Source organism: Microtus ochrogaster, linkage group LG7_11 (genome assembly GCF_000317375.1).
Source record: "Microtus ochrogaster isolate Prairie Vole_2 linkage group LG7_11, MicOch1.0, whole genome shotgun sequence".
In the NCBI taxonomy this organism is placed as follows: Eukaryota; Metazoa; Chordata; class Mammalia; order Rodentia; family Cricetidae; genus Microtus; species Microtus ochrogaster.
In genome coordinates, this window is record NC_022032.1 from 27,031,601 (window position 1) to 27,039,031 (window position 7,431).

Genomic DNA, 7,431 nt, shown 5'->3' on the forward strand with positions numbered 1-7,431 from the left:
TGTAGACCAGGCTGGCCTCGAACTCCCAGAGATCCGCCTGCCTCTGCCTCCCGAGTGCTGGGATTAAAGGCGTGCGCCACCACCGCCCGGCTAAGTGATAATAATTAACATACTCCAAGAAGGAGTTTGTATGTAGTGGAGGAAAATACCTGTCAATGTTTAGGACATAAAAAGTGTAAGGGAGTCCAAATCAAGAAAAGATTTGGGAGTTTCTAAGTGTAAGCTTTGAGTCTTATCCTTCCTGATTGACTCTCTCCAAAACATTTGTTTTTCACCTTCTAATTAAGTCAAAAAGGAAAAGATCTTAAAAGCAATGTGAAGTAGATTAGTATGTGTCTCCACATTTAGGATACATAACACACTACTATATAAGAGTCCTGGTAAATCTCAGTGACAAGAGAATGCACTGAGAAATTAGAGTATTGAGTTACGTTATTCTTCTGATTTATTAAAGCAAGAGTTATGCCGAGTGTTTGCCGTGGGTTGTGTGTAAGGTTGACTCAACAAGATCATAATCCATGTTATCTAAGGCTGCCTCAAGAAAGAGTAGGAAAGCTGTGATCCTCATGTCAAATATTATTGCCTTCTTTGCAAATATTAGAACAGAGCCATGTTCATACATTTATATTATATATCTTTGCTTTGGGCTAAAATAATAGAGTTGAATAGTTGCTTCAGAGATTATCTGGCTCACAAAGTCTAAAATATTTTTCATTTGGCTTTTTACAGAAAAACATGGTTGAATCTTAGTTTAGAGAAGTAAGTAGATTTAAGCAAATGGGGATGTAATTATGAATTGACTTTTCAAGCTACAGAAAGAAGAAAGCATAGAAACCAAACAAGGAGACAATCCCCATGGCTACAGAGGGTATAGTCAATGAATACAGCATTGGAAAGAATCTGTTTGCTTTGTTTCATTTCCTTGTCCTATGGTTGTGATATTAATGTAGGATCACCTCAGTTGTGCAGATGGTCGCTGTGCCTTTCTTCTCACTGTCTATTCACTAGTGACACTTTGGGAAATTTGCAATCTAGAATTAACCAGAAAACGAATATAATAAATCCACAGTTTTATCCAAAGTAAAGGAGGAACTACTGGCATGCTCCTTCTGCTACTATCAGTGGTTAAATATTCAGGAACAACAGCTGAAAAGCCTGCAGTTGAAACTTTTGTAGCTCAAAACTGGTCACATGGCAATATTGGTAAATACTATGAATCGGGACATCTTCTCCCTGAGAAAGTCAGTTTGTTAGCATATCACTGGATAAAAACAGCTCCACATAGAGTACTTGAAAAGCACAGCAAAATTAAGTAAATTGTTTTTTCTGTACTTTGTGAGTTATTCATGCTTAATATCATATGTCCTTGATTCTGTTTATCTTATTTAAGGAATATTTGTCACATGTTTTCTCGTGTTTTTTTTGAGATTATAATGTAATTATATTATTTTCCCATTCCCCATCCTTCTTTTCTCATATCGCTCAAAATCCCTTTCCCCTTTTTCAAATTCACGTACTCTCTTTTCATTAAAGGTGTGGTTATTTCTTGTTCAGCATCCTCTTTTTAATGCTTCTTTTTTAAAAATTGTTTTTATTGAGATATACACTTTTCTTTGTTCCTCTCCCTTCCTCCCTTCTCCCCTTCTTGCCTCTCCCATCACTCCCATGCTTCCAAGTTAGTCAGGATATCTTGTCTTTTTCTTCCTCTTTAACCTACAGCTTCCTAGGCTGTGCATTGCTTGTGGGGCTGGTTAAGTATCTACCAACATTATAAGGTTTCCATACTCACCCTGACTAAAACAACTAAAAATTAAGAATACAATGAATCCAAGGTGTTGCTGTCACCTGTCACATGTATTATATCATGTCACTTTGCTACAATCTTGATTTTTAACACATAACATTCCCATGTTCTGTGCATGTCCTCATACCAACATGGAACCAGTGAATGTTGCTGGAGACACATGGTTCTCACTTGAGATTATTGCATGTTGTGATTTCAGAGTTCAATCTCATAATAGCAGAATGGTTTCATTGCATAAAACAAAGGCTTTTTAAAACATTTTCCTGCATTATTTCTCAACATGTAAAAAGTAGTATAGTTTTCAATTCTTTTAGAATGTTTGGTTCTAAATATTGCTCTTTGATTTGCTGACATGAGCATTTTCAGAAAAAAATCCATTAAATGAATTTTAGCTTAGGATTAGGATGAAATTTCTAGGAGCCTGTAAAATGGACCTAATTTAGCTTCTGCCATTTTGTATTTATATAACAGAATGGTTTCAGAAGGGCTAGTTGTAGACTAAAGCTATTTATCAGTTCTGCAAAAAGAAAACATTGATTATGCTATATGTTCTCCAGTATGACATATTCAGGTAATATTTATTTTTGTGGAAAAAAAGATATATAAAGAAACATAACCTACTTGATGAGCTCGAAGCCAGTGAGAAAACCTGTCTCACAGAAGAGGCACAATGTCTGTGGAACAACACACCAGGTTATACTCTGACCTCTCTAATTGTATATACACATTCCCCACCTGAACATGCACACACGTAAATGCAAATCTGAAATAAAAAAGAATAAGTAAAGAATAATGGGAAGGGATGGAAAGATGGCTCAGTAGTTAAGAGCCCTATTTCTTTTTCTGAAGTCCAGAGTTCAATTCCCAGTACCCCCTTGGTGGTTCAAAACTATCAGTGTCTCCAGTTCCAAGGGCTCCAATGTCATTTTGTGACTTCCACACACATTAAACACATACATGGTGCACATGAGTACACACAGGCAAAGCACTTATATGCATAAAACAAATCTTTTCTTATTTAAAAAAAACAGCAAAAGGAATTTAGTGATGCTTGAGATGGAAAAGGTGCAAAATTAAGACCACGGATTTATTTTTAAAAGTATGAAGTCCTCTCAGATGCATTTATTTGTACACGAGCATAAATAATTGTCAAAGAAGGCCATATAGGAGTAATAATAAATATTTCCCTGGGTCTGAGGCAGCAAATATTCTGAAAGCTTTACCATAATGAGGAGGCATGATAAATTAAAAGTACCATAGTAACTTGTGCAGTTCAAACCAGTGTTGAGGCATCATCCGTTCATCCTATTAACTACCACGGCTAAGAGACCAGCTGCAGGTATGAGGGTTAAGAAGAGCTATTTAGTTGGAATGACCAGAGCTCATTCGTCTTTGTGGTGGACAGTGGTTCAGACATGACTCTGAAGGGTAATTTTACACCTTGACAGAATCAGGAAGATGGGTGAGAGATGCCATGCTCGTCAGCCTGGCCTGTTTTAGTGGCCTGTTTTAGTACCCTGTGCAGCTGAAATGTCTCAGCTTGATTGCATTCCTATGAGGGTAAATTTCTACCCATGTCCGCAGCAGCATCTGTGCCTACAGCGCTGAGAAAAAAAAAAAAAAAAAAAAAGATGCTATCTTGATGGTCTCCCTAGATCAGCAACATCAAATTGGATTCGACTTGCAAGAAAATGACATACAGCGAGGCAAAACTACATTTCAAAAGATTCTGAGTGTGGCTGCTGTGGGGGAGGTGGTAAGATGAAGATATTCAAGCTTAGAAGCTGTGGAAGGAACAGAGCTGTGTTTCTGAATATCACCATGGTTACCGTCTATAAAAATAATGAGGGGAGAAAAATAAGAGCACTGGAGTTTGAACATTTTTTTTTCCCTCTTTGATTGGTTTTTATCTATTTCTCTGATAAAATGAAAAGCTCCCTTGCTTTAGAATTATCTGGATTTAAGAAAAGACCAAAATCAAATTATGAATTCCTTCTTAAATGCTCACGGCTAAACTTGCAGAATTGTATGTGTTTTCGCTCCTCTATATACATCCGTACTTAAAGAATCATTGTGAAATTTGAAGTCATTTTAGTCTGACTGCTGAGCTACAATCAAAATTCAGGGGTGAATTTATATCTTTCACCCACTCACTGCTCCTTGGGCTCATTATCACTGATGCAATGGCGTTGGTTCTTGAATGTCAATGCCTCATGCATCCAGCTGTGGCCATTCATTCCCTCACTGAATTTGATGGTGTTAAGCACAATGAGAGAGATGACTTAATGGATTTTAATCTTGACTGTTATTGAAAAAAAAAATTCTGCAATTTTCATTACCAAGAGCAATCCCTGCTGAAATGTTATTTCTGCTTCCCGAAGCTTCGGGTAAGAAGAGAGACAAGGGGATGCATTTGGTACCAGCTGTGTCAACTTAATTGAGAAAATCTAAGTGCCCATACTCAGTTTGTCTTTGCTAAAATGCTCCACTGAACGCTGAAAGGACAAAGGGCATTCCATTTTCACGATCTAATGACAACGGTTGACATTTCCCCAAGATTAGCATTCTTACCCTTGATGAAAACTCAGATTTAAATATATATGTTAGACCGTATAAAAGGGCATAAAGAACATGTTGACATAAGGGTTATTTTGAGCTGAGAGCAATTAAGAAGGAACAGACACAGAAAAGCCCTCTGTTATTCCTGAATTTACCTTAAATATGGACATAAATCTCATGAAGATGTGTTACTGGATAGGATTTTAGACTGTTCAGTCAGCTTCTGAGAGGAATCTGAACAATAATGTTATAACAACATTTATTTTTCACTAGTTTGCCTGATACTATTAATATAATGGCCTTCTTACAATTTGCCATCCCCAGAGAGAAAATAAACTCCCCCCCCCCTTTTTTTGTTTCTTTTTATGAGACAGCTTTCACTGTGTAGCCCTGGCTGTCCAGAAACTCACTCTAAACCAGGCTGCTCTCAAACTCATGGAGTTCTGGCTGCCTCTGCCTTCCAATGGCTGGGATTAAAGATGTGAACAACCTCCCCCTGGCTGAAAATAAGCTTTTTTAATGCACCCAGATTACACTGAAAAAGAGTTACAAACATAGGTATTCTTCAGCCCTGAGCTGCATGAATGCTGACGGCCTGCAGCATTCTCCATTTTAAAGGTGACCTACGTAGGTTAAGGTCAGTCATGTTGTTGGAAACTGCTTGGTTTTTCTTCTCACCATGCACTTGGGAAGATGGCTTTACATTCTGTTCTGGTTATTATGGTGAGCCACTGAACAGGCAATTTCTCCGTTTCTTCTCTTGTCATTCTTGCTAAACAATGAAGGCGACTTCACAGTATGGAGTTGTACCTAATTTGATTGACTTCCCTCTTCTACCGTTCTGTTGCTCTACCCTTTGTGTAGGACAGAGATGGAGCCTTGTCTCTCCTCTTTGTGGAGTGGGAACTTTCTGGAGCAGACTTGTACTGGAGTCTTTTTGGTCACTCAATCACACTTTTTCCTACACATAAGCCTCGTATCTTTTGTCGTGTCAGTTACACACAATTTATTATCTTTTACTAAAATGATGCGTAAACCATTGGATGTAACCATTCTTTAGGATTTTACATTGTTTAGTTATGATTTTCCCTCAATATATTATTCCTTGCTGTTCAGTTGAATTTTTCTCTCCCATGCAGAGCCTCAGTCTGCTCACTGAAGAGCAAAAGTCAATTAGTGGTGAGGGTAAGTAATGAAAGGGAAAGGAGTTAAATCTTAATGATCTGAGTGAGGTTTTTCTCTAAAATTTTGAATGTTTCCTCATGAAGGCGAAAACAAGTGTGCAAAGGACAGGTTAAGGCATTTTGTAGCTTCCCATTCACCATCTCTGGGCAACCAGTCTTAAAGGGCAGGAGTGTAAAGTGTGTTGACTCTTGGAGAGGGCCATTTTCTGCCTACCCCCTTTTAAGTATACCAAAGACTTACAAGTTCGAAGCACATTTTTTTCCCCTTAGAGACAGGGTCTGGTACATCTTATTGCCTAAAATAGTCTCAAATCCATGCCCTTCTATATCAATGTCTCCTGACTATTGAGACCTTAGGTGTGAACCATTATGCCTGGCTGAAATTGCTTTAAATTTGAGATTAAAATAATTTTAATATTTGGAACTTTTTAGCTAAGCATAATTTTACCATTTTTGGAATTTAAATATGTGTTAGTTTAGGAATGAATATGTTTCTATGCATGGGTATATTTATTTATGTGTTTGAAATCTGTATCCTAAGTATATATTTTTATATACATGAGTATATGTATAAAGGTTGCTATAGTTCAAATGCCTTTTATACAACCAAGTCAAACAGAATTCAATACTTACTCAATCCACACATTTTGAATGAAATTTTCTCTTTATTTCTTAATAAGATTTTCCATGTTATTACTTGTCTGTGAAAGATTTATTGCAGCCAGAAATTTATGTTATAAAACTTTTTCCTAAAATATCTGCAAAAAGGATTATTTTCTCCATATTTCATGTCCCCTGAGTCATCACTTTTCTCTGACTCTGTTCTTGGTAAAATTCTGCGATAAAACGAGATGTTGCATAATAGTCAACATGTTGATTGAATTGACCAAGCAATTGTACCATCCCTATACTCCAATAATACCTTATATAAAGAGAAATATCTATTAAGGAGTAAATAAAGCAAGTAAAAATTCTTATTGTAAGGATGATTAAATGGAAGAATGAAGCAGAGTCTTCAGGTGAAAAGAAGAGAACTTTGTTTCCAAAACTAGGCCCACTTGGTCCTTATCAGGACTCCAAAGAGAGCAGACAGTAACAATATGCCTTGCATGTGAGCAGCCAAATTTCAATACCAGAATACTCAGTCCATGCCTGAGGCAAATTATAGAAGGAGGGGCTGACTTAGCTTAATTTTCCAAAGGGAGAGGAGTGGGTCATAGTAGATAGGCAAGGCAGCATCCAGCAGACATGAGAGAGTCCACATGTGTAACTGCAAGCAAGAAGTGGAGAGAATTAACTGCGAATGGTGAGTATCTTTGAAACCTGAGAACCTATATACGGTGCCATACTCCCTCTACCACCCACGTCTCCCAGGAGAGCACCACAAATATTCAAATTCCAGAGGATATAACGGACATTCTTCAGTAAACCACCACATTGCTATTTTGGAGAGAAGCCAAACAGAATAACATCAGTATACATTTTATTAACAGCAACAACAAAATCCCAGACATTCAGATCTCAGAAGGAAGGTGAGACTTTAATGAGCTCTACCTGTGTGTGCAGTAGCCATCTATCTAGATTCTAAAGTTTTTTCCCTGATAATGTGACATCTTGAGCATTGCTTAGGCAGTTTGGAGTATATCAAGACAGGGGAAAGAACCATTATGGAAGCAAGTTACTAGCAAGAGAAGTTTGAAGGAAGCCATCATTGTAAGGATTTTTGCGAAATACCATTACTTACAAAGTGAGCAAAAATCTTCTCCCTCCTTCTGTTCCTCATTGGTACTTTGGGAGCTCAGTCCAGTGTTCCAGTGTGGGTCTCTGTCTCTATCTCCTCGCCAGATGAAGGTTCTATGGGGATATGCAAAATATTCATCAGTA

At 37.5% G+C, this 7,431-nt stretch overlaps 1 protein-coding gene across 1 annotated transcript in view; it reads left to right on the plus strand.

The window, feature by feature from the left end:
* The window catches only part of Gpm6a (glycoprotein M6A), a 234,602-nt gene that overhangs the window by 69,763 nt on the left and 157,408 nt on the right, over positions 1-7,431 (plus strand). The gene's annotated exons all lie outside the window — the stretch shown is intronic.